Raw genomic sequence first — 25186 nt, forward strand, 5'->3', positions numbered from 1 at the left:
ATTAAATTTTAAGCTTTTCAAAGCTTTTTGGAGTTTTCCTAAGCTTTTCAGAGCTCTTTCCGGGCTCTTTAGTGTTTTAGGGATTTTAGGAAACATTCAAAGAGAATTTTCATAATTGCAGGTTATTTGTTAGTATCATTCTTTATAAAGAATTAAGTTACTTTCAGTTGGCTTTAAGGAATCCACTGGCTAGTAGATACCAGTGCTACGAAATGTAATTAACTTAGAGATTTTTAGAGTTTTTCAGAGCTCTTTAGATATTTTAGGGCTTTTTAGAGTTTTAAAAGCTTTTTAGAGAACATTCAAGGTTGATCTTCACTATTATTGGGATTTGTTATTATCATTCTTTAACGAATCTCCTAGCTTGTAGATCCCAGTGCTACGGTGTATAATTGAATTTAAGTTTTTCAAAGCTTTTTGAAGTCTTCTTTAGATTTTTAGAGTTTCTCAGAGCTCTTTCAGGGCTCTTTAGTGTTTTTAGGAAACATTCAAAGATAATCTTCATTATTGTAGGGAATTTTGTTTGTATCAGTCTTTATAAAGAATTAAGTTATTTTCAGTTGACTTTAACGAATCCCTGGCTAGTAGATACTAGTGCTACGAAATGTAATTAACTTAGAGATTTTTAGAGTTTTAAGAGCTCATTATATATTTTAGGGCTTTTTAGAGTTTTCCTGGTTTTTTAGAGTTTTCAAGGCTTTTTAGAGAAGATTCAAGGTTGATCTTCACTATTGTAGGGATTTGCTATTATCATTCTTTGACGAATCTCCTAGCTTGTAGATCCCAGTGCAACAGAGTATAATTTAATTTTAAGCTTTTCAAAGCTTTTTGGAGTTTTCATGAGCTTTTTAGAGTTTCTCAGAGCTCTTTCAGGGCTCTTTAGTGTTTTTAGGGATTTTAGGAAACATTCAAAGATAATCTTCATAATTGTAGGTTATTTTGTTAGTATCAATCTTTATAAAGAATTAAGTTATTTTCAGTTGGCTTTAACGAATACCCTGGTTAGTAGATACTAGTGCTACGAAATGTAATTAACTTAGAGCTTTTTATAGTTTTTCAGAGCTCTTTAGATATTTTAGGGCTTTTTAGAGTTTACCGGGTTTTTTAGAGTTTTCAAGGCTTTTTTGAGGACATTTAAAGTTGATCTTCACTATTGTAGGGATTTGTTATTATCATTCTTTAACGAATCTCCTAGCTTGTAGATCCCAGTGCAACAGAGTATAATTAAATTTTAAGCTTTTCAAAGCTTTTTGGAGTTTCCTGAGCTTTTTAGAGTTTCTCAGAGGTCTTTCAGGGCTCTTTAGTGTTTTTAGGGATTTTAAGAAACATTCAAAGATAATCTTCATAATTGTAGGTTATTTTGTTAGTATCATTCTTTATAAAGAATTAAGTTACTTTCAGTTGGCTTTAACGAATCCCCTAGCTAGTAGATACTAGTGCAACGAAATGTAATTAACTTAGAGCTTTTTATAGTTTTTCAGAGCTCTAGAGATACTTTAGGGATTTTTAGAGTTTTCAGGTTTTTTAGAATTTTCAAGGATTTTTTGAGGACATTTAAAGTTGATCTTCACTATTGTAGGGATTTGTTATTATCATTCTTTAACGAATCTCCTAGCTTGTAGATCCCAATGCAACAGAGTATATTTAAATTTTAAGCTTTTCAAAGCTTTTTGGAGTTTTCCTGAGCTTTTTAGAGTTTCTCAGAGCACTTTCAGGGATCTTTAGTGTTTTTAGGGATTTTAGGAAACATTCAAAGTTAATCTTCATAATTGTAGGTTATTTTGTTAGTATCATTCTTTATAAAGAATTAAGTTACTTTCAGTTGGCTTTAACGAATCTCCTGGCTAGTAGATACAAGTGCAACGAAATGTAATTAACTTAGAGCTTTTTATAGTTTTTCAGAGCTCTTTAGATATTTTAGGCTTTTTAGAGTTTTCAGGTTTTTTAGAGTTTTCAAGGCTTTTTTGAGGACATTTAAAGTTGATCTTCACTATTGTAGGGAATTGTTATTATCATTATTTAACGAATATCCTAGCTTGTAGATCCCAGTGCTCCGGAGTATAATTAAATTTAAGATTTTCAATGCTTTTTGGAGTTTTCCTGAGCTTTTTAGAGTTTCTCAGAGCTCTTCAGGGCTCTTTAGTGTTTTTTGGGTTTTTAGGAAACATTCAAAGATAATCTTCATTATTGTAGGGATTTTCTGTTAGTATCATTATTTATAAAGAATTAAGTTACTTTCAGTTGGCTTTAATGAATCCCCTGGCTAGTAGATACTACTGCTACGAAATGTTATTAACTTAGAGCTTTTTAGAGTTTTTCAGAGCTCTTTGGATTTTTCAGAGCTCTTTAGATATTTTAGGCTTTTTAGAGTTTTCAGGGTTTTTTAGAGTTTTCAAGGCTTCTTAGAAAACATTCAAAGTTGATCGTCACTATTGTATGGATTTGTTATTATCATTCTTTAACGAATCTCGTAGCTTGTAGATCCCAGTGTTACGAAGTATAATTAAATTTAAGCTTTTCAAAGCTTTTTGGTGTCTTCCTGAGCTTTTTGGAGTTTCTCAGAGCTTTTTCAGGGCTCTTTAGTGTTTTTAGGAAACATTCAAATATAATATTCATTATTATAGGGAATTTTGTTAGTTACATTCTTTACAAAGAATTAAGTTACTTTCAGTGGGATTTAACGAATCCCCTGGGTAGTAGATACTAGTGCTACGAAATATAATTAACTTAAAGCTTTTTCAGAGCTTTATAGAATTTCTCAGAGCTCTTTGGATTTTTCAGAGCTCTATAGATATTTTAGGGTTTTTTAGAGTTTTCAGGTTTTTTTTAGAGTTTTCAAGGCTGTTTAGAGAACATTCAAAGTTGATCTTCACTATTGTATGGATTTGTTATTATCATTCTTTAACGAATATCCTAGCTTGTAAATCTCAGTGCTACAGAGTATAATTAAATTTAAGCTTTTCAAAGCTTTCTGGAGTCTTCCTGAGCTTTTTAGAGTTTCTCAGAGCTCTTTCAAGGCTCTTTAGTGTTTTTAGGAAACATTCAAAGATAATCTTCATTATTCTAGGGGAATTTTGTTAGTATCGTTCTTTATAAAGAATTAAGTAACTTTCAGTTGGGTTTGACGAATCCCCTAGCTAGTAGATACTAGTGCAACAAAATGTAAATAACTTAGAGCTTTTTAGAGTTTTTCGGAACTCTTTAGACATTTTAGGGATTTTTAGAGTTTTGCCATTTTCATTAATTCTACTCATCTTTCTTTTAACTGATTCACTGATTTATTTAATCACTTTCTTGATTTGAATATTCTCAATCAACAATCTTCAACTATCGATCTTCAATCTCCCTGTTTCTATCCCCATTATGTAGTTGCAGGAAATCCTACAATACACCCCTCATTTAATTTCATTATTGATCAACTCATTTTTAGGTTTTCACTCTTAATTTTATTGATTAATTTCTAAATGTTCTTACAAAGAAAATAAAGAAATCAAGAATGATCTCTGCTCTCAACTTTCTCTCTCCTATTTACTTGTTTCTTATCTCAAAAAAGATCCCTCATTCCTTTACAACTCGAATGACTATTTATAAGGAAATACATAGTGGATGACAGCTAATCTGTCCTTTATTTCCGGGAATGGTTTGCGACATTCTCGCAACCTTACAAATGTTAACTTCGCAAGCTCTCTAATTTTCGCAGGACCATCACATCTTTCTCATGGTCTTTGCTGACGTCGTTTCTGAAATTTTTCTGCGACGCTATTGTGCAATACCACTGATAATTTCGCTGAGACATAATTGTTGCGAGATTCTGATCCTACATCTTGCCTCTTCACATATCTTCTCTGCAAAGTAGAGAATGATGTGAGAAATTCCGAAACTGCTTATCTTCTCATATTCTGCATTTATCACACGTATTCTTTCTTCTATTTATTTCTCGACACGTCCTTTGTAACCGTTATTTTTTAACCGCTTAAATCTTTCCGTATTAACCGTGTTTATTTTCTCGAGGAAAAATTCCCTCTATATATATTTGTTTTCATTCTCTTCTTCTTTCTCTTTATTCTCTCTGCAACTTCATCGTTCTTCTGCAAATTTTATTATTGCAACTTTTCTTCTTTCCTCTTCAATCTTTTTAGGTTCTTCTTCATCTTCAAACTAGATCTTCATAGTTCGTGATCTTCTTAGAGATAATCTCCCTACTATCATTTCTCATGGATTCATCAAGGTTAATCTTCTCTTTTCTTCCTTATGAGCTTTGCTGAAATTGATATATTTGAAATTAATCTTGTTTATTTCCTCATGTGATGTTGTTTATGTGATTCCCATACTCTTGTTATTTCAGCAAAAGCGGCTCCAACACTAAATTTACAGTTCTGAACCCTAACAATCCCAAATCACAGCATAAAGTTGTCGCACATAAAAGAAAGTCTGCGAATGAGAAGGTAGTAAGAAACACTATCTTTTATCTTTTTTAATAACAATATTGTTGCCTCTGTATCTTATCTAGGTTGTAATTCGCAGGGTGATAAAGATCTTCATAAACTTCATAAGAAATCTCGCCACCTCAAGACTGTTCCAACTTCTGTCCCCTTTCACCTACTCATTTCTTCCAAATCTCCTGAGACATATTCGCAAGTTAAACCTTTGTCTCCAGTTCGTGAAGATGCTGCCTCTGATTTCATTTCTTCAAAATCTCCTGCTACATCTTCGCAAGATAAAACTTTATCTCCAACTCACGAAAACGCTGCCCCTGATTTCATTTCTCCAGTTGATCTTTCTATGATTGAAATTCCCCTTATGGATCCTTCTGCAAATGAAACCTCTTCTCTTCCCATTGAGAATGTTTCTCAACCTTCTATCTCTACTAGTTCTCTACCCAAGTCTCTCCCTCTGTCGAAAGAAACCTTGGAAGGGATAGGTATTGCTTTCAAGATTTTATCTGAGATTCTGGATGATGGCAAGAAGTATTCTAATGATCCCATCAAGTCTAATGTTTGTGAAATTCTGAGCAAGCATTTGGGTTCTGACAAAGCTGCTTCGCAGACAGCTTTAAAAAAAGAATGTAATGCTCTTCGTCTTGAAAATCAGAAACTTCAGAATGTTTTGCTGGATCGTGACAATCTTTGCAAGAAGAATGATGAATTAAGAGGTATGATTTCCTCATCTATGTCTTTAATTTGCCTTTTCGATGGTTTTATCCTTCCCATGTTTAATTATCCTTTAAACCCTTTTTCGCATGTTAAGCATTAAATCAGAAATGAGTAATGGAGAGATATCAATTTGAATCTGCTGTTGAAGAAGCCCGTGTTGATAAAGAAGTCTTAATGGATCAATATAACCAATTAGATAACCTCTATTCATATTCTCTTAATCAAATAAATAACCTTACCAATTAAAATACCCAATTAGTTCAAAGACAAGATCTATTAAGTAGTGAAGTATCTCGTCTTTCTTACTCTTTAACCAAACTAATTTAGGGATGGAAACTTTATCAGATGAGAATAAAACCTTATCTCAAGAGAAGCGAGTTTATTTAAACAAGATGGCGATATCTTCGCAACAACTTAATATTCTCCAAAAAGTATGTGTTGACCAAGAGAAATCTCTTCGCTCTTTAAAAAATGAACTTAAAGAAGTAACAGAATCATCTATTGTTGAAAGAGATACACTCATTCAAGGTAGAATAGCTTTAAGTGTGAAGGAAAATCAGCTTAAAGAACAATATTCCAAATTAGAAGAATCTTATTCTTCTCTTGCGAAGAAAAATACCTTCCTTATTTCTAAAGAGAAAAATCTTCAGTCTCGACTTAAAGGTTTAGTTGGAGATAAATTTGATGACGCAATGGACCATTGGGAGAATAGTTGTGTATCCTTGATTCAACACCTTATTTCGCAAAAGGAAGGTAGTCATAATAGCTTGACTTCCTTAATTATCTTTTCTTTGTTATATCTCTCTGAATTCCTTATTTTAACAAAATTTTGTATTCTATTTTTCGCAGAGTCTGAGAAGAATCTTCATTCCTCTATTTCTGACTTGGAGGCTAAATATGCTAAAATTCGCAAAGAGAATGCCTTGCTCGTCTCTACCCTCACTGGTTCTCGCGATCGAGCAGAAAGAAGACTTGATTACCTTGCTTATTTTAAAGATATTCAAGATAGGAATCATCAAAGAGCACTTCTTCGCCAAGTTCATCTCCGGGCTGAAGTCCTTGTAAATGACATCTTACTGTCCAACCCCCTGGTTGCCCCTTCAAGGAGGCGTACTTCTACCATACAAGGTTAGATCCTCCCATCCAGTCTTAACAACAACCAATTATTTTCGCAGCCTCTTATCCCTTTTTCCTATAGGGCTTATGGTTACGAGACTGCACCCTAAGTAGGGTTTTCTTCAGGCCGAGTGCAGTATAATCCAAGACTTGTCAAGAATGGCAAGGACGCTTCAAACACCCCCGACACTCTTGACTCAACCGTGTACCTCGGCGCCTTGATCAGATCTGCACTCCTTGGGAGAGTCCTTACCTTAGTCGCCCAACCTAAGTCATATGCTTAAGATGAGAATCCAAGGTCCCTCTCCCGGATGGGCTTTATTGACCCCAAATCTCCATGACTCAGGTTCCGGTGGCGGTGTAGCCTTTCCCTGAGCCATGTAACAGGTACACCCTAATATGACGTACTTTAGGTCTTACATTTGCCTCTTGCGAAATTTTATTCGCGAACTAGGGTGTACGCCATAAAGGTTCGCCCCTTTCTGTTATGTCATTGTTCTGTGGTTATCTCTGCGACAATTTCGCACATCATGATCTTCTTTTGATATGAGTAATTCTGCAATTATTTTTTCAGAATTTATAACTTCTCAAAGCTTCTTACTGATAATATCTTTTCAAATACAACCTGTTCCATGGTCTGTCTAATCTATGACCAACATCCCTCCCTTCTGGATCCATTAATCTATAAGCTCCTGTTCCAACTATCTCCTTAATGATGTAAGGTCCATCCCATTTTTTCGCTAATTTTCCACCATTTTCTCGCTGATATATTGGTGTTTCTCGCAGAACTAAATCTCCTGGTTGAAATTCACGTATTTTGACACGCTTATTATATTCTCGAGCTAATCTTTGCTGATAATTCTCCATATGTTGTAAAGCTTTTTCTAGTTTTTCTTCTAATTCATCAAGTTTGTTTAAAATTAAACCCGCACTAAGATTTTTCTCCCAAACTTCTCTTTTTGTTGTCGGAATAGCAACTTCTGTTGGTAACACCGCTTCAACTCCGTATGTTAAACAAAAAGGTGACATTCCAGTAGCTTCTCTTCTAGTTGTATTATAAGCCCATACTGCATTATGTACTTGTTCGCACCATGATCTGTGATGTCCTTCCAATTTCTTCTTTAATATATCTGCAATTGTTTTATTTGTTGCTTCTACTTGCCCATTTGCTTGTGGATACAAAGGAGTGGACTTTCCACATTCTATCTTGAATGCATTAAGTAACATTTCTATATTCTGCCCCTCAAACTGTTTCCCATTATCAGATACCAACTGTGCAGGAATTTCAAATCTGCAAATGATATTTTCGAATATAAATGTAAAGATATCTTTGTCGCGAATATGTTGTACTGCCTTCACTTCTGTCCATTTTGTGAAATAATCTGTTGCGACTATTAAGTATCTTCTTTGTCCAGTTCCTGGTAAAAATGGCCCCACAATGTCTAAGCCCCATTTTCCAAAGGGCCATACACTGGTTAAAGATGACAATAGTGCACCTGGTGCATGTATTTTCTTTCCATGTCGCTGACAATCTTCACAACGTCTTGATATTTGTTTTGCATCTTCATGCATGTATGGCCAATAATAACCTTGCATTTTTGCTCTATGTGCCAAAGATCTTCCTCCACTATGATTGCCAGCATCTCCACTATGTAACATTTTCAGCACCTTTTCTCCTTCCTCTCGCGTCAAACATCTGAGTGACGGTCCGCTAAAGGATTTTCAGTATAGCAACCCATCTCTTAATTCATAATTCGTTTCTCGGCTTTTTAACTTGTGTGCTTCCAATCTATTTCTTGGTGTTTCTCCTTTCGCCAAATATGCGTGAAGTTCCATTCTCCAGTCTGCGACATTGTTCATTTATTCTTCTTTTTCATTATCTATCACCATCACATCCACATCTTCCTCTTCTTTATTTATTGATGGTGACAGAAGTGTTTGTATTTTTATGCATCTCGCAGTTGGATCTGTCATCATGCTTAAGATGAAAGCAAAATCGGCTGCGAGTCTATTATCCTTTCTTGAAATGTGCCTCCATTTTATCTTTGGGATTTTCGCTGATAATTCTTCAACCAGCTTCTTGTATTTATTCAAGGATGGTTCATTTGTAGTATACTCTCCTTTTATTTGGCGAATAACTAGCTGCGAATCACTAGTGATCCTGGCATTTTCTAGTTTCATCTCTATTGTGAATTTTAAAGCATGTATCACAGCTTCATATTCTGTTTCATTATTAGTGGATGCAAATTCTAATCTGAATGAAAAATCCATCTTTATTCCTTCTGGCGAAATTAAAACAATTCCAACTCCATTTCCTTCTCCATTTGATGATCCATCTACCAATATTTCCCATGTATTTGGTTCTGTTAATAAATCTTTTGGATCTCCATGTTCTTCTTCTACATCCATCATTTCTTCTACTGCTTCATCTTCTTCTAAAGGAAATTCTGCCAAGAAATCCGCAACAACTTGTGATTTTGGTGAAGACAAAATTTCATATTTAATATCAAAGTGGCCTACTTGTGCATTCCATCTCTCTACCCTTCCTGATCTTTTAGAATTCTTCATCACTGATTCAATTGGCACTTTTGTTAATACCTTTATCTTGTGTGCTTGAAAGTATATGCGGAGCTTAAATGATGCATAGACCAATGCTAAGATTAATTTTTCAATCTTTGAGTAATTCTTCTCAGCAGTATTAAAAGTTTTGCTAATGTAATAAATGGGTTTCTCCACTCCTGCGTCTACTCGCAATAACACAACACTTAATGCATGCGATGTTGTCGCAAGGTAAATCAATAATTCTTCTCCTGGTTCTGCCTGTTATAAAATGGTTGTATTCATAAGATGTTCTTTGATTCCTTGAAAAGCCTTTTCACATTCATCACTCCATTTAAATTTCGCACCCTTCTTGAGTATATCGAAAAAATATTTGCATTCGTCTGATGATCGCGAAATGAATCTCCCCAGCGAAGCTAGAAGCCCATTCAATTTCTGTACATCTTTTATTGTTGCTGGTGTTGGCATGTCACGAACTGCTTGCACTTTTTCTGGATCAACCTGTATTCCTTCCTTTGATACAATGTAGCCTAAAATTTTTCCCAATGCAACTCCAATAGTACACTTCTCAGGATTCAATTTAATGTTATACTGCCGGATTTGTTCAAAAATCTCCCTCAAGTCTTGTACATGGTCTTTAGCTTCCTTACTCTTTACTAACATGTCGTCCATGTATACTTCTAATATTTTATGTATCCATTTTGCGAACACCTTCTCTACCATTCTTTGATATGTCGCTCCCGCATTTCGCAAACCAAATGGCATTTTCGTGTAACAATATAAACCTCTAGGGGCAAAGAAAGCAGTATGTTCTTGATCTTCTTCAGCAAGAGGAATTTGGTTATACCCTTTGTACCCATTTAAAGATGATACCCTATCATTTCCCGCTACAGATTCCACCATTTGAGGAATATCGGGTAACGGAATACTATCTTTGGGGCAAGCTTTGTTCAAATCAGTGAAATCTATGCAAATCCTGATTCCCTTGTTTTTCTTTGGGACAATGACCATATTCGCTATCCATTCTGGGTATTTAGCTTCTCTTATAATTCCTACCTCAAGCATTTTCTGTAATTCTTCTTCTATTTGGGAATGGTAAGTTGTTGCGATTTTTCTTGTTCTCTGTTTAAATGGTCTCACATTTTTGTTAATCTCCAATTTGTGGCAAGCAATTGATGGATCTATTCCTGGTATCTCATCCATGTTTCCTGCGAAAATATCTTTATATTCTCGCAACATGTTGACAGTTCTTTCTTCTTCTTCTACATCCATTTTGGTTCCAATTCTCAACATTAGAGGCTCCTCTACAGTCCCAACATTTATTTCTTTTGTTGGTTCTGCGGCAGTGTAACTGGATTTAGGTTCTCCCATTGGTGTTGGTTCTTTTATTGCTTTTATGGGTTCTTCCCCTTCTTCCGAAATTTCGCTGGGTATTCCTTTTTCTTCTTTTGCCCTTATCATAAAAACTCTAAATTCTTCTTCCTTCTTTGCTTCCTTTGCCAGTTTTCTGCGAAATTGTTTCCTTTTTGCTTGTTCTTCATAATGCTTTACTTCAATTTGATGACATAATTTCGCATTGTCAACATCTCCTCTAATTTCACCTATTCCATTTGGAGTGGGGAATTTAATACATTGATGCAACGTTGATACCACAACTTTTATCGCATGTATCCATGATCTTCCTAATAACATATTATATGGCGATTCCATATCCACCACACACAATGTTACATATGTTTCGATTTCTCCAAGTGGAATTCGCACCACTATTTCTCCTTTAGGTTTTGTTGTGGATTTTCCAAAGCCGTGAACAAAATATGCTGAACTGGACATTTATTCATCTTTAAATCCCATTCCCCGGAATGCATGATAAAATATTATATTAACTTAACTTCCTGTATCGATTAAAGTTCTGTTCAACATCCATTCTCCTGCAGATTTTATTGTTGTATCCTTCTCTTTTCGTGTAATAGGCACTGTGATGCCAACAGAGATGTATGGTTTAAATTTTCTTTTGGTATTTCTTCCGCCATGAATGCAATTTTTTGCTTTTCCCACTCTTTCAAGGGTGATAGTTTTTCTACCGCTATAATTTTCTTTCCTTCAAAATTTCGTTTATGTATTCTTCCTTTGACGTTTTCATGAAACTCATTGATCAAGCTTTTTGTTATCATATTACACCCCAATCTTTTTCCATTTTCATTAATTCTACTCATCTTTCTTTTAACTGATTCACTGATTTATTTAATCACTTTCTTGATTTGAATATTCTCAATCAACAATCTTCAACTTTCGATCTTCAATCTCCCTGTTTCTATCCCCATTATGTAGTTGCAAGAAATCCTACAATACACCCCTCATTTAATTTCATTATTGATCAACTCATTTTTAGGTTTTCACTCTTAATTTTATTGATTAATTTCTAAATGTTCTTACAAAGAAAATAAAGAAATCAAGAATGATCTCTGCTCTCAACTTTCTCTCTCCTATTTACTTGTTTCTTATCTCAAAAAAGATCCCTCATTCCTTTACAACTCGAATGACTATTTATAAGGAAATACATAGTGGATGACAGCTAAATTGTCATTTATTTCCGGGTACGGTTTGCGACATTCTCGCAACCTTACAAATGTAACTTCGCAAGCTCTCTAATTTTCGCAGGACCATCACATCTTTCTCATGATCTTTGCTGACGTCGTTTTTGAAATTGTTCTGCGACGCTATTGTGCAATACCACTGATAATTTTGCTGAGACATAATTGTTGCGAGATTCTGATCCTACAGAGTATAATTAAAGCTCTTCCTGAGGTTTTTAGAGTTTCTCAAACCTCTTTCAGGGCTCTTTAGTGTTTTAGGGATTTTAGGAAACAATCAAAGATAATCTTCATTATTGTAGGGTATTTTGTTAGTATCATTCTTTATAAAGAATTAAGTTACTTTCAGTTGGCTTTAACGAATCCCTTGGCTAGTAGAGATAATGAAATGTAATTAACTTAGAGTTTTTTAGAGCTTCTCAGAGCTCTTTAGATATTTTAGGGCTTTTTAGAGTTTTCAGGGTTTTTTTAGAGTTTTCAAGGATGTTTAGAGAACATTCAAAGTTGATCTTCACTATTGTAGGGATTTGTTATTATCATTCTTTAACGAATATCCTAGCTTGTGGATCCCAATACTACGGAGTATAATTAAATTTAAGCTTTTCAAAGCTTTTTGGAGTGTTCATGAGCTTTTTAGAGTTTCTCAGAGTTCTTTCAAGGCTCTTTAGTGTTTTTAAGAAACATTCAAAGATAATCTTCATTATTGTATGGGAATTTTGTTAGTATCATTCTTTATAAAGAATTAAGTTACTTTAGGTTGGATTTTACGAATCCCATGGCTAGTAGATACTAGTGCAACGAAATGTAATTAACTTAGAGCTTTTTAGAGTTTTTCAGAGTTCTTTAGATATTTTAGGGATTATTAGAGTTTTCAGGGTTTTTTTAAAGTTTTCAAGGCTTTTTTGAGAACATTTAAAGTTGATCTTCATTATTGTAGGGATTTTTTATTATCATTATTTAACGAATATCCTAGCTTGTAGATCCCAGAGTAACAAACTATAATTAAATTTTAAGATTTTCAAAGTTTTTGGAGTCTAACTGAGCTTTTTAGAGTTTCTCAGAGCTCTTTCAGGGCTCTTTAGTGTTTTTAGGGATTTTAGGAAACATTCAAAGATAATCTTCATTATTGTAGGGTATTTTGTTAGTATCATTCTTTATAAAGAATTATGTTACTTTCAGTTGGCTTTAATGAATCCCCTGGCAAGTAGAGATACTAGTGCTATGAAATGTAGTTGACTTAGAGATTTTAATAGTTTTTCAGAGCTCTTTAGATATTTTAGGGCTTTTTAGAGTTTTCAAGACTTTTTTGAGAACATTCAAAGTTGATCTTCACTATTGTAGGGATTTGTTATTATCATTCTTTAAAGAATATCCTAGCTTGTAGATCCCAGTGCTACGGAGTATAATTAAATTTAAGCTTTTCAAACCTTTTTGGAGTCTTCCTGAGCTTTTTAGAGTTTCTCAGAGCTCTTTTAGGGCTCTTAAGTGTTTTTTGGGTTTTTATGAAACATTCTGTAGTTGCAGGAAATCCTACACTTCACCCCTCACAAGATTTCATTAACATTCAACTCATTTTAGATGAATAATCTTAATTTTATTGATGAATCTTTGAACAATCTTACAAGAAAAGATAAAGGGATCAAGAATAACCACTGTTCTAGATTTTCTCTCTCCTATTTACTTGCTTCTCAATCAGAAAAGATCCTCTTTTCCTTTACAACTGAGCGGCTATTTATAGGGAATTACATAGTGGATGACAGCTAATCTGTCCTTTATTTTCGGATATGACTTGCGACATTCTCGCATCCTTACAAATTTTAATCTCGCAAACTCTCTAATTTTCGCAGGAGTATCACATTTTTCTCATGATTTAGCTGACGCCGTTTATTATTTTGTTTCTGAAGTTGTTCTGCGACACTGCTGTGTTGTGTGGTTAATAATTTCGCTGAGGCATTATTGCTGCGAGATTCTGATCCTACATCTTGCCTCTTCTCCTATCTTCTCTGCGAAGTAGAGAATGATGTGAGAAATGCCGCAGCCGTCCATCTCTTCATATTCTGCATTTATCACACGTATCCTTTCTTCCATCTATTTCATGACACGTCTTCTGTAACCGTTGCTTTTCAACCGCTCACGTCTTTTCACATTAATAGTGTTTATTTCTTCGAGTAAAAAAAATCTTCTTTATATTCTTGTAGTTGCAGGAAATCCTACACTACACCCCTCATATGATCTCATTGTTGATCAACTCATTTTAAGTTTATATTCGTAATTTTATTGATTAATTTTTGAATGTTCTTACAAGAAAGATAAAGAAGTCAAGAATGATCTCTGCTCTAAACTTTCTCTCTCATATTTACTTATTTCTTACTCAAAAAAGATCTCTCCTCTCTTTACAACTCGAATGACTATTTACAGGGAAATACATAGTGGATGACAGCTAATCTGTCCTTTATTTTCGGATATGGCTTGCGACATTCTCGCAACCTTACAAATGTTAATTTCGCAAGCTCTCTAATTTTCGCAGGACCATCACATCTTTCTCATGATCCTAGCTGACACCATTTGTTATATTCTTCCTGATATTGTTCTACGACGCTATTGTGGTGTACCATTGATAACTTCGCTGAGACATTATTGTTGCGAGATTCTGATCCTACATCTTTCCTCTTCTCATATTTTCTCTGCGAAGTAGAGAATGATGTGAGAAACGCCGCAGCTGTTCTCTTCTTCATATTCTGCATTTATCACACGTATTCTTTCTTCCATTTATTTCTCGACACTTCTTTTGTAACCGTTGCCTTTTAACCGCTTATATCTTTCCGCATTAATCGTGTTTAATTTCTTTGGAGAAATTCCCTCTATATATATTCCTTCTCACTCTATTTCTTCCTCTTTTTATTTTCTCTACAACTTCATCGTTCTTCTGCAAATTCTTCATCATTCTTCTGCAAATTCCTTTATTGCAACTTTTCTTCAACCTTTTTAAGTTCTTCTTCATCTTCATACTAGATCTTCACAGTTCGTAATTTTCTTCGAGACGATCTCCCTGCTATTATTTTTCATGGATTCATCAAGGTTAGTCTTCTTTTTTCTTCTTTATGAGTTTTGCTGAAATTGATATATTTGAAATTGATCTTGTTTGTTGCCTCGTTTGATCTTGTTTACGTTGTTTATGTGATTCCCATACTCTTGTTATTTCAGCAAAAGCGGCTCCAACACTAAATTTACAGTTCAGAACCCTAACATTCCCGAATCACAGCATAAGGTTGTCGCACATAAAAGAAAGTCTGCGAATGAGAAGGTAGTAAGAAACACTATCTTTTTCTAATAACAATATTGTTGCCTCTGTTTCTTATCTAGATTGTAATTCGCAGGGTGATAAAGATCTTAATAAACCTCTAAAGAAATCTCGCCACCTTAAAATTGTTCCAACTTCTGTTCCCTTCCACCTACTCATTTCTTCCAAATCTCCTGTGATATCTTCGCAAGATAAACCTTTATCTTCAATTCACGAAAATGCTGCCTCTGACTTCATTTCTTCAGCTGACCTTTCTATGATTGAAATTCCCCTTGTGGATCCTTTTGCGAATGAAACCTCTTCTCTTCCCATTGAGAGTGTTTCTCAAGCTTCTATCTCTACCAGTTCTCCACCCAAGTCTCTTCCTATTTCAAAAGAAACCGTGGAAGGGATAGATATTGCTTTCAGAGTTTTATCTGAAATTCTGGATGATGGCAAGAAGTCTTCTATTGATCCCCTCAAGTCTAATGTTTGCGAAATTCTGAGCAAGCATTTGGGTTCTGACAGAGCTGCTTCGCAGACAGCTTTAGAAAAAGAATGTAATGCTCTTCGTCTTGAAAATCAGAAGCTTCAGAATGTTTTGCTGGATCGTGACAATCTTCGCAAGAAGAATGATGAATTGAGAGGTATGATATTCTTATCTATGTCTTTAATTTACCTTTTCGATGGTTTTATCCTTCCCATGTTTAACTATCCTTTAAATCCCTCTTTCGCATGTTAAGCATTAAACCAGAAACGAATAATGGAGAGATACCAATTTGAATCTGTTGTTGAAGAATCCCTTGTTGATAAAGAAATCTTGATGGATCAATATAACCAATTAGATAACCTCTATTCATATTCTCTTGATCAGATAAATAATCTTACCAATGAAAATACCCAATTAGTTCAAAGACAAGATCTATTAAGTAATGAAGTATCTCGTCTTTCTTATTCTTTAACTAAAGCTAATTTAGAGATGAAAACTTTATCAGATGAGAATAAAACCTTGTCTCAAGAGAAGCGAACTTATTTAAACAAGATGGCGATATCTTCGCAACAACTTAGTATTCTCCAAAAAGTATGTGCCGACCAAGAGCAATCTCTTCGCTCTTTGAGAAATGAACTTAAAGAAGTGACGGAATCATCTATCGCTGAAAGAGATACACTTATTCAAGGTAGAATAGCTTTAAGTGTAAAGGCGAATTAACTTAAAGAACAGTATTCCAAATTAGAAGAATCTTATTCTTCTCTTGCGAAGAAAAATGCCTCTCTTATTTCTAACGAGAAAAATCTTCGGTCTCGACTTAAAGGTTTAGTTGGAGATAAATTTGATGACGCAATGGACCGTTGGGAAAATAGTTGTCTGTCTTTGATTCAAAACCTTATTTCGCAAAAGGAAGGTAGTCATAATAGTTTGACTTCCTTAATTATCTTTTCCTTGACATATCTTTCTGAATTTTTCATCTTAATGAAGTTTTGTATTCTATCTTTCGCAGAGTCTAAGAAGAATCTTCACTCTTCCATCACTGTTTTGGAGGCTAAATATGCCAAAATTCGCAAAGAAAATGCATTGCTTGTCTCTACTCTTACTGGTTCTCGCGACCGAGCAGAAAGAAGACTTGATTATCTCGCTTATTTCAAGGATATTCAAGATAGGAATCATCAAAGAGCACATCTTCGTCAAGTTCATCTCCGGGCTGAAGTCCTTGTGAATGACATCTTATTATCTAAATCTCTTCCTCCTACATCAGTTGATCCTTTAGAAGTAGATGATGATGAAGTTCCTCGCCCTGCTGATAGTGATTATGATTACGAAAGCGGTGCTGAGGATAATTTCTTAGAAGATGAAGAAGAGATTCCTTCTAAAGAAGCGTCTGCTGGTGTTAATCAAAATAAGAAAGAAATTTCTCCTGAAGAAGTAGTTGCTGGCGATAATCAAGATGCTAATCATGGCGAAGATCAAAACCGAGATGAAGGAGAGGCTTGCGAGAATATTGGCGAAGAAATTTTGTCATCGCCTACTACTGAAATTAATATTGAATCTTGAGCTCTCTATCTAGCTTTGTCTTCTTGAATTGTCTTATTTTTATCACTTTTGCGAATTACATTTTTCTACCAACTTTGGAATCAACTTTTCCTTTTAATATTTTGTTGATGAGAAAGATAATGCTTCTTGTGTATTGATTCCCATACTTGCCTCTCATTATCTTCTTGCAAAAAATAATCTGTTATGAATGCTTATAAATATTTTGTTTCATCATGTGGTCTTATTTTGCCTTCCTAATTAAAGGTCTTATTATGCCACCTCTTGTCATTGCGACCAAATCGCAGGATGTCCTTGCATTTTCTTGCAAAAACCCATTGATCTTGCCTTAACTTTTTATTTTGTATTATGGCCTCTTCAGGAATGTTGCGACAATATGACAGGCCTAAATATTCTTGCGAAAATAAAGCCCCATGACTTTGTCGTCTTGCGACGAAATCGCAGGACGTCTTCGCACTTTCATGCAAAAACCCATTGATCTCGTCTTATCTTTTTCTTTTGTATTATTGCCTCTTCAGGATTGTTGCACAAATATGACAAGCCTTAATATCCTTGCGAATAATAAGCCTTATGACATTTGCGTCTTAAGACACTTATCAGCTCCCTAATGGAGGGTGCCGCCCCTATCTTCTCCCTTGTTGCCCCTTCAAGGAGGCGTACTTCTACCATACAAGGTTAGCTCCTCCCATCTAGTCTTAACAACAACCAGTTGTTTTCGCAGCCTCTTATCCCTTTTACCTATAGGGCTTATGTTTGCGAGACTGCACCCTAAGTGGGGTTTTCTTCGGGCTGAGTGCAGTATAAGCCAAGACTTGTCAAGAATGGCAAGGACGCTTCAAACCCCCCCGACACTCTTGACTCAACCGTGTACCTCGGCTCCTTGATCAGATTCTGCACTCCTTGGGAGAGTCCTTATTACCTTAGTCGCCCAACCTAAGTCATATGCTTAAGCTGAGAATCCAAGGTGCCTCTCCCGGATGGGCTTTATTGACCCCAAATCTCCATGACTCAGGTTCCAGTGTCGGAGTAGCCTTTCCCTGATCCATGCAACAGGTACCCCCTAATATGACGTACTTTAGGTCTTACATTTGCCTCTTGCGAAATTTTATTCGCGAACTAAGGTGTACGCCATAAAGGTTCGCCCCTTTCTTTTATGTCATTGTTCTGTAATTATCTCTGTGAAAATTTTGCACATCATGATCTTGTTTTGACATGAGTAATCTTGCAATTATTCTTTCAGAATCCATAACTTCTCAAAGCTTTTTACGGATAATATTTTTTTAAGTACAACCTGTTCCATGGTCTGTCTAATCTATGACCAACATCTCTTCCTTCTGGATCCATTAATCTATAAGATCCTGTTCCAACTATCTCCTTAATGATGCAAGGTCTATCCCATTTTCTCGCTAATTTTCCACCATTTTCTCGCTGATATATTGGTGTTTCTCACAGAACTAAATCTCCTGGTTGAAATTCGCGTATTTTGACACGTTTATTATATTCTCGAGATAATCTTCGCTGATAATTCTCCATATGTTGTAAAGCTTTTTCTCTTCTTTCTTCTAATTCATCAAGTTTATTTAAAATCAAGCCCGCACTAAGATTTTTCTCCCAAGCTTCTCTTTTTGTTGTCGGAATAACAACTTCTGTTGGTAACACCGCTTCAACTCCGTATGTTAAACAAAAAGGTGACATTCCAGTAGCTTCTCTTCTAGTTGTATTATAAGCCCATACTGCATTATGTACTTGTTCGCACCATGCTCTGTGATGTCCTTCCAATTTCTTCTTTAATATATCTGCAATTGTTTTTTTGTTGCTTCTACTTCCCATTAGCTTGTGGATACAAAGGAGTAGACTTTCCACATTTTATCTTGAATGCATTAAGTAACATTTCTATATTCTGCCTTCAAATGTTTCCCATTATCAGATACCAACTGTGCAGGAATTCCAATCTGCAAATGATATTTTCGAATATGAATGTAAAGATATCTTTGTCGCGAATATGTTGTACTGCCTTCACTTCTGTCCATTTTGTGAAATAATCTGTTGCGACTATTAAGTATCTTCTTTGTCCAGTCCTGGTAAAAATGGCCCCACAATATCTAAGCCCCATTTCCAAAGGCCACACACTGGTTGAAGATGACAATGGTGCTCCAGGTGCATGTATTTTCTTTCCATGCCGCTGACAATCTTCGCAACGTCTTGATATTTGTTTTGCATCTTCATGCATGTATGGCCAGTAATAACCTTGCATTTTTGCTCTATGTGCCAAAGATCTTCCTCCACTATGATTGCCAGCATCCCACTATGTAACATTTTAGCACCTTTTCTCCTTCCTCTCGTGTCAAACATCTGAGTGATGGTCCATAAAGGATTTTCGGTATAGCAACCCATCTCTTAATTCATAATTCGTTGCTCGGCTTTTTAACTTGTGTGTTTCCAATCTATTTCTTGGTGTTTCTCCTTTCGCCAAATATGCATGAAGTTCCATTCTCCAGTCTGCGATATTTATTTGTTCTTCTTTTCATTATCTATTATCATCACATCCACACTTCTCTTCTTTATTGATTGATGGTGACAGAAGTGTTTGTATTTTTATGCATCTCGCAGTTGGATCTGTCATCATGCTTGAGATGAAAGCAAAAGCGTCTGCGAGTCTGTTATCCTTTCTTGAAATGTGCCTCCATTTTATTTTTGGGATTTTCGCTGACAATTCTTCAACCAGCTTCTTGTATTTCTTCAAGGATGGTTCATTTGTAGTATACTCTCCTTTATTTGGCGAATAACTAGCTGCGAATCACTAGTGATCCTGGCATTTTCTAGTTTCATTTCTATTGCGAATTTTAAGGCATGTATCACAGCTTCATATTCTGTTTCATTATTAGTGGATGCAAAAATGAAAAAGCCATCTTTATTCCTTCTGGCGAAATTAAAACAATTCCAACTCCATTTCCTTCTCCATTTGATGATCCATCTACCAATATTCCCATCTATTTGGTTCTGTTAATAAATCTTTTGGATCTCCATGCTTCTTCTACATCCATCATTTCTTCTACTGCTTCATCTTCTTCTAAAGGAAATTCTGCCAAGAAATCTGCAACAACTTGTGATTTTGGTGAAGACAAAATTTCATATTTAATATCAAAGTGGCCTACTTGTGCATTCCATCTCTCCACCTTCCTGATCTTTTAGAATTCTTCATCACTGATTCAATTGGTACTTTTGTTAATACCTTTATCTTGTGTGCTTGAAAATATGCGGAGCTTAAATGATGCATAAACTAATGCTAAGATTAACTTTTCAATCTTTGAGTAATTCTTCTCGGCAGTATTAAAAGTTTTGCTAATGTAATAAATGGGTTTCTCCACTCCTGCGTCTACTCGCAATAACACAACACTTAATGCATGCGACGTCGTCGCAAGATAGATCAATAATTCTTCTCCTGATTCTGCTTTTTGTAAAATAGTTGTATTCATAAGATGTTCTTTGATTCCTTGAAAAGCTTTTCACATTCATCAGTCCATTTAAATTTGCACCCTTCTTGAGTATATCGAAAAAATATTTGCATTTGTCTGATGATCGCGAAATGAATCTCCCCAGCGAAGCTAGAAGCCCATTCAACTTTGTACATCTTTTATTGTTGCTGGTGTTGGCATGTCACGAACTGCTTGCACTTTTTCTGGATCAACCTGTATTCCTTCCTTTGATACAATGTAGCCTAAAAATTTTCCCGATGCAACTCCAATAGTACACTTCTCAGGATTCAATTTAATGTTATACTGCCGCATTTGTTCAAAAATCTCCCTCATCTTGTACATGGTCTTTAGCTTCTTTACTCTTTACTAACATGTCATCCACGTATACTTCTAATGTTTGTGTATCCATTTTGCGAACACCTTCTCTACCATTCTTTGGTATGTCGCTCCCGCTTTCGCAAACCAAATGGCATTTTCGTGTAACAATATAAACCTCTAGGGGCAAAGAAAGCAGTATGTTCTTGATCTTCTTCAGCGAGAGGGATTTGGTTATACCCTTTGTACCATCTAAAGATGATACCCTATCATTTCCCGCTGCGGATTCCACCATTTGAGGAATATCTGGTAACGGAAAACTATCTTTGGGGCAAGCTTTGTTTAAATCAGTGAAATCTATGCAAATCCTGATTCCTTTGTTTTTCTTTGGGACAATGACCATATTCGCTATCCATTCTGGGTATTTAGCTTCTCTTATGATTCCCGCCTCAAGCATTTTCTGTAGTTCTTCTTCTATTTGGGAATGGTAAGTTGTTGCAATTTTTCTTATTCTCTGTTTAAATGGTCTCACATTTTTGTTAATCTCCAACTTGTGGCATGCAATTGATGGATCTATTCCCGGTATCTCATCCATGCTTCCTGCGAAAACATCTTTATATTCTCGCAACAAGTTAACAGTTCTTTCTTCTTCTTCCTTATCCATTTTGGTTCCAATTCTCAATATTAGAGGTTCCTCTATAGTCCCAACATTTATTTCTTTTGTTGGTTCTGCGGCAGTGTAACTGGGTTTAGGTTCTCCCATTGGTGTTGGTTCTTTTATTGTTTTCATAGGCTCTTCTCCTTCTTCCGAAATTTCACTGGGTATTCCTTTGCCTTCTTTTGCCCTTATCATATATACTCTAAATTCTTCTTCTTTCTTTGCTTCCTTTGCCAATTTTCTGCGAAATTGCTTCTTTTTTGCTTGTCCTTCACAATGCTTTACTTCAATCTGATGACATAATTTCGCATTGTTAACATCTCCTCTGATTTCACATATACCATTTGGAGTGGGGAATTTAACACATTGATGCAACGTTGATACCACAACTTTTATCGCATGTATCCATGATCTTCTAATAACATATTATATGGTGATTCCATATCCACTACGCACAATGTTACATGTGTTTCGATTTCTCCAAGTGGAATTCGTACCACTATCTCTCCTTTAGGTTTTGTTGTGGATTTTCCGAAGCCGTGAACAAAATATGTTGAACTGGACATTTCTTCATCTTTAAATCCCATTCCCCGAAATGCGTGATAAAATATTATATCAACAGAACTTCCTGTATCGATTAAATTTCTGTTCAGCATCCATTCTCCTGTGGATTTTATTGTTGTCTCCTTATTTTTTCGTGTAATAGGCACTGTGATGACCAATGGAGACGTGTGGTTTAAATTTTCCTTTGGTATTTTTTCCGCCATGAATGCAATTTTTTGCTTTTCCCAATCTTTCAAGGGTGATGTTTTTTCTACCGCCATAACTTTCTTTCCTTCAAAATTTCGTTTATGTGTTCTTCCTTTGATGTTTTCATGGAATTCATTAATCATCGATTTTGTTATCATATTACACTCCAATCTTTTGCCATTTTCATTAATTTTATTCATCTTTCTTCTAACTGATTCACTGATTTATTTAATCACTTTCTTGACTTGAATATTCTCAATCAACAATCTTCAACTTTCGATCTTCAGTCCCTGTTTCTAGCGCCATTATGTAGTTGCAGGAAATCCTACACTACAACCCTCATATGATTTCATTGTTGATCAACTCATTTTAGGTTTATATTCTTAATTTTATTGATTAATTTTTTAATGTTCTTACAAGAAAGATAAAGAAGTCAAGAATGATCTCTGCTCTAAACTTTCTCTCTCCTATTTACTTGTTTCTTACTCAAAAAATATCTCTCCTCTCTTTACTACTCGAATGACTATTTATAGGGAAATACATAGTGGATGACAGCTAATCTGTCCTTTATTTTCGGATATGGCTTGCGACATTCTCGCAACCTTACAAATGTTAATTTCGCAAGCTCTATAATTTTTGCAGGACCATCACATCTTTCTCATGATCCTAGCTGACGTCATTTGTTATATTCTTCCTGAAATTGTTTTGCGACGCTATTGTGCTGCCATTGATAATTTCGCTGAGACATTATTGTTGCGAGATTCTGATCCTACACTTCTTACTCTTCTTTCCATTTTCTTTTTACTTTCTCTTCTCTTTTTACTCTCTCATCTCTGCAACTCTATTGTTCTTCCGTAAGTTCTGCTACTGTAATTCTTCCCTCTTCAATCTTCTTACTTTTCATCCATTCCCATACTCTATATTAAGATATGCCTCCAAGTGGCCAAAAACATGAGAAAACCTTAAAATACGTCCAAAAAGATCTTGCTGAGAAAGGTTTCACACTTTCTACCATTCCTGGTGAAAGTGCCAAGTCAATTCTTTCTATCAAACTTTTCACTAATCAACATTGTGATGATCAATCAATCATAGTTTCGCTAGGTCAAATTCTCGCAGGTCTCCCCATTCCTCTTTATGACCCAGATATTCCTCTGTTTTATGAAATTCTCTCTCACTCGGGATTTTCGCGAGCTATCTTCCAATTGAGTGAGGATTGCATCCGTATGATGCTGGAGTTCGCTAACCGTGGTGCTGGTAAAGGATCTCTTTATTCCAAAGAGCTTAGGGATCCTAAATTCGTAGATCTAGAGATAGTCGCTGAGAAATATACATTAGCGAATTTCTTCGAAAACTATGAATTAATATCCATGAAGAAAGAGAATACTCGCTGGGGTATTCGCTTGAAAAGGAAAGATAATATTGATGAAGATAAAATACTCATGCAAGACATTGATTGGCACTCTGGTAAGAACACAACTCCTCGCCAATCCAAAGATGATAAATTGTGTGTTTTTCCTTAATGGTGAAAGGACCTTACATTGTTGGGTCAAATGTTCTTGCTGAGAATCTCGCTTCTTATCAACCTTGGGTATTCTCTTGGCCCGAGAAGGAGAAAGAGGTATGTCTCTTCAAATTTCACCCACTTTATATTTCTTTATTTGTCTTTATTATTTTGTTCGCTGATTCTTGCGATATTCTACAGATCCAGAAACTGAAAGATAGCTATCACAGGACTGGGAAGGCTAGTACCTTGTTAGATCTTCGCTCATACACAGATGAGGTAAGAAATATTCTCTTATGATTTTCACAGTATACTGTTGCCTCTATTTCTTATTTCTATCTGTGTGTGAAGATTATTGCTGAAATAGAAGAGCATGCCAATGTTGCGAAGACTGGTGATAAAGGCAAAGGTGCTCTCCGCAGGGAAAAACCAACTGCGCCTCCTTCAAAGAAGAGAAAAATTCGTTTTTCCTCTCCTTCAAATATTCCTTCTCATGAAAACTCCGAGAATGATGAGGATGATGAGGATGATGACCTTGCTGCAAATGAAGATTCTCCATCTGAATCTTCTATGGCTAAGCTCTCTGGCCTCTTTTCTGATTCTTGGCAAGAAATGGGAGATAGTCAATTCGCTAATACCTGCAAAGCTCTCGCTATGATTTGTGATGTTCCTTTATTGGATGGTGATAATTCTCTTCGCGGAGTTTCTAGATCGGTGACTCCCAACTTCCTGCATTCTCTTAATAGTCTGGTATGCTTTCGTCTTTTTACTTCTTTGTCTTTTTACTTTTTCATTATTGTAACTCAAAATCTCTTTCTATTTTAATACTTTTTACATTTTCTCGCAGGCTGGAAAAGCTTCTTTCACTATTGCCTCAGATCTGGAGAGGAGACATGAAATTCTTGAAAAGAAGAATCTTCAATTTCGTATAAAGAATGAGGAACTGGAAGCTGAAATCAAATGTCTTCGCGAGAAGAACAAACAACTAGAAATTGATTCTTCTTCGCACAAGAATAAAATCTCTAGTCCTCAGCAAGCTAATAATCAACTCTTTGGTATGTTACTTTTCTCCTTTCCCTTCATTCATTCATTCTGTTATTTTATCTTATTTGATTGATCCTTTTTGCAGACATTTATGGTCTTTCTGATGAAGCTACCATTCTTCGTTCATTTCCTAATGCCTTGGATAATGACACCCTTCTTGAGCATCTTAATAAATCTTTAAATAGTTTCTCAAATGATGAAATTTCATCTCTTTCTCTGAATGAACTAAGATCCAAATTTCGCCTCTTAGAGATTGACATAGATCTAGTTTAGGCTTAGCCAACCAATTTAAGCGTTTCTTTCTTAATTCTAAAGAGAAAATCAATGAGCTAAGAACCAAAATTAGCGGTCTCATAGATGATAAGGATCGTATTTCTAACCAAGGTGCTGAGACTTTGGTGAAATTCCAAGAAATTCTTCTTGAAGTTCAACTTGAACGGGATGAAGCTAACCGCCAAAATGCTGTGCTTAACGAGAGAGAAAACAAATTCGTTCTCGTCTTCTTATAAATAATGAGGATGAATTCGCTTGGGCTGCGAAAATCTTAGACGATGCCAGAAAAGCTTTAGGTGTAAATGTTAGTCTCCAAGTTGAGCATACAACCTTGATTAGAGATATGATTTCTAACAGAGAAGGTCATTAACTGTTCTTCTTCACTAATCTTTTGTTTCTTATGAATTTTCATCAAGTTAT

Source organism: Papaver somniferum, unplaced genomic scaffold (genome assembly GCF_003573695.1).
Source record: "Papaver somniferum cultivar HN1 unplaced genomic scaffold, ASM357369v1 unplaced-scaffold_35, whole genome shotgun sequence".
Taxonomy (NCBI): Eukaryota; Viridiplantae; Streptophyta; class Magnoliopsida; order Ranunculales; family Papaveraceae; genus Papaver; species Papaver somniferum.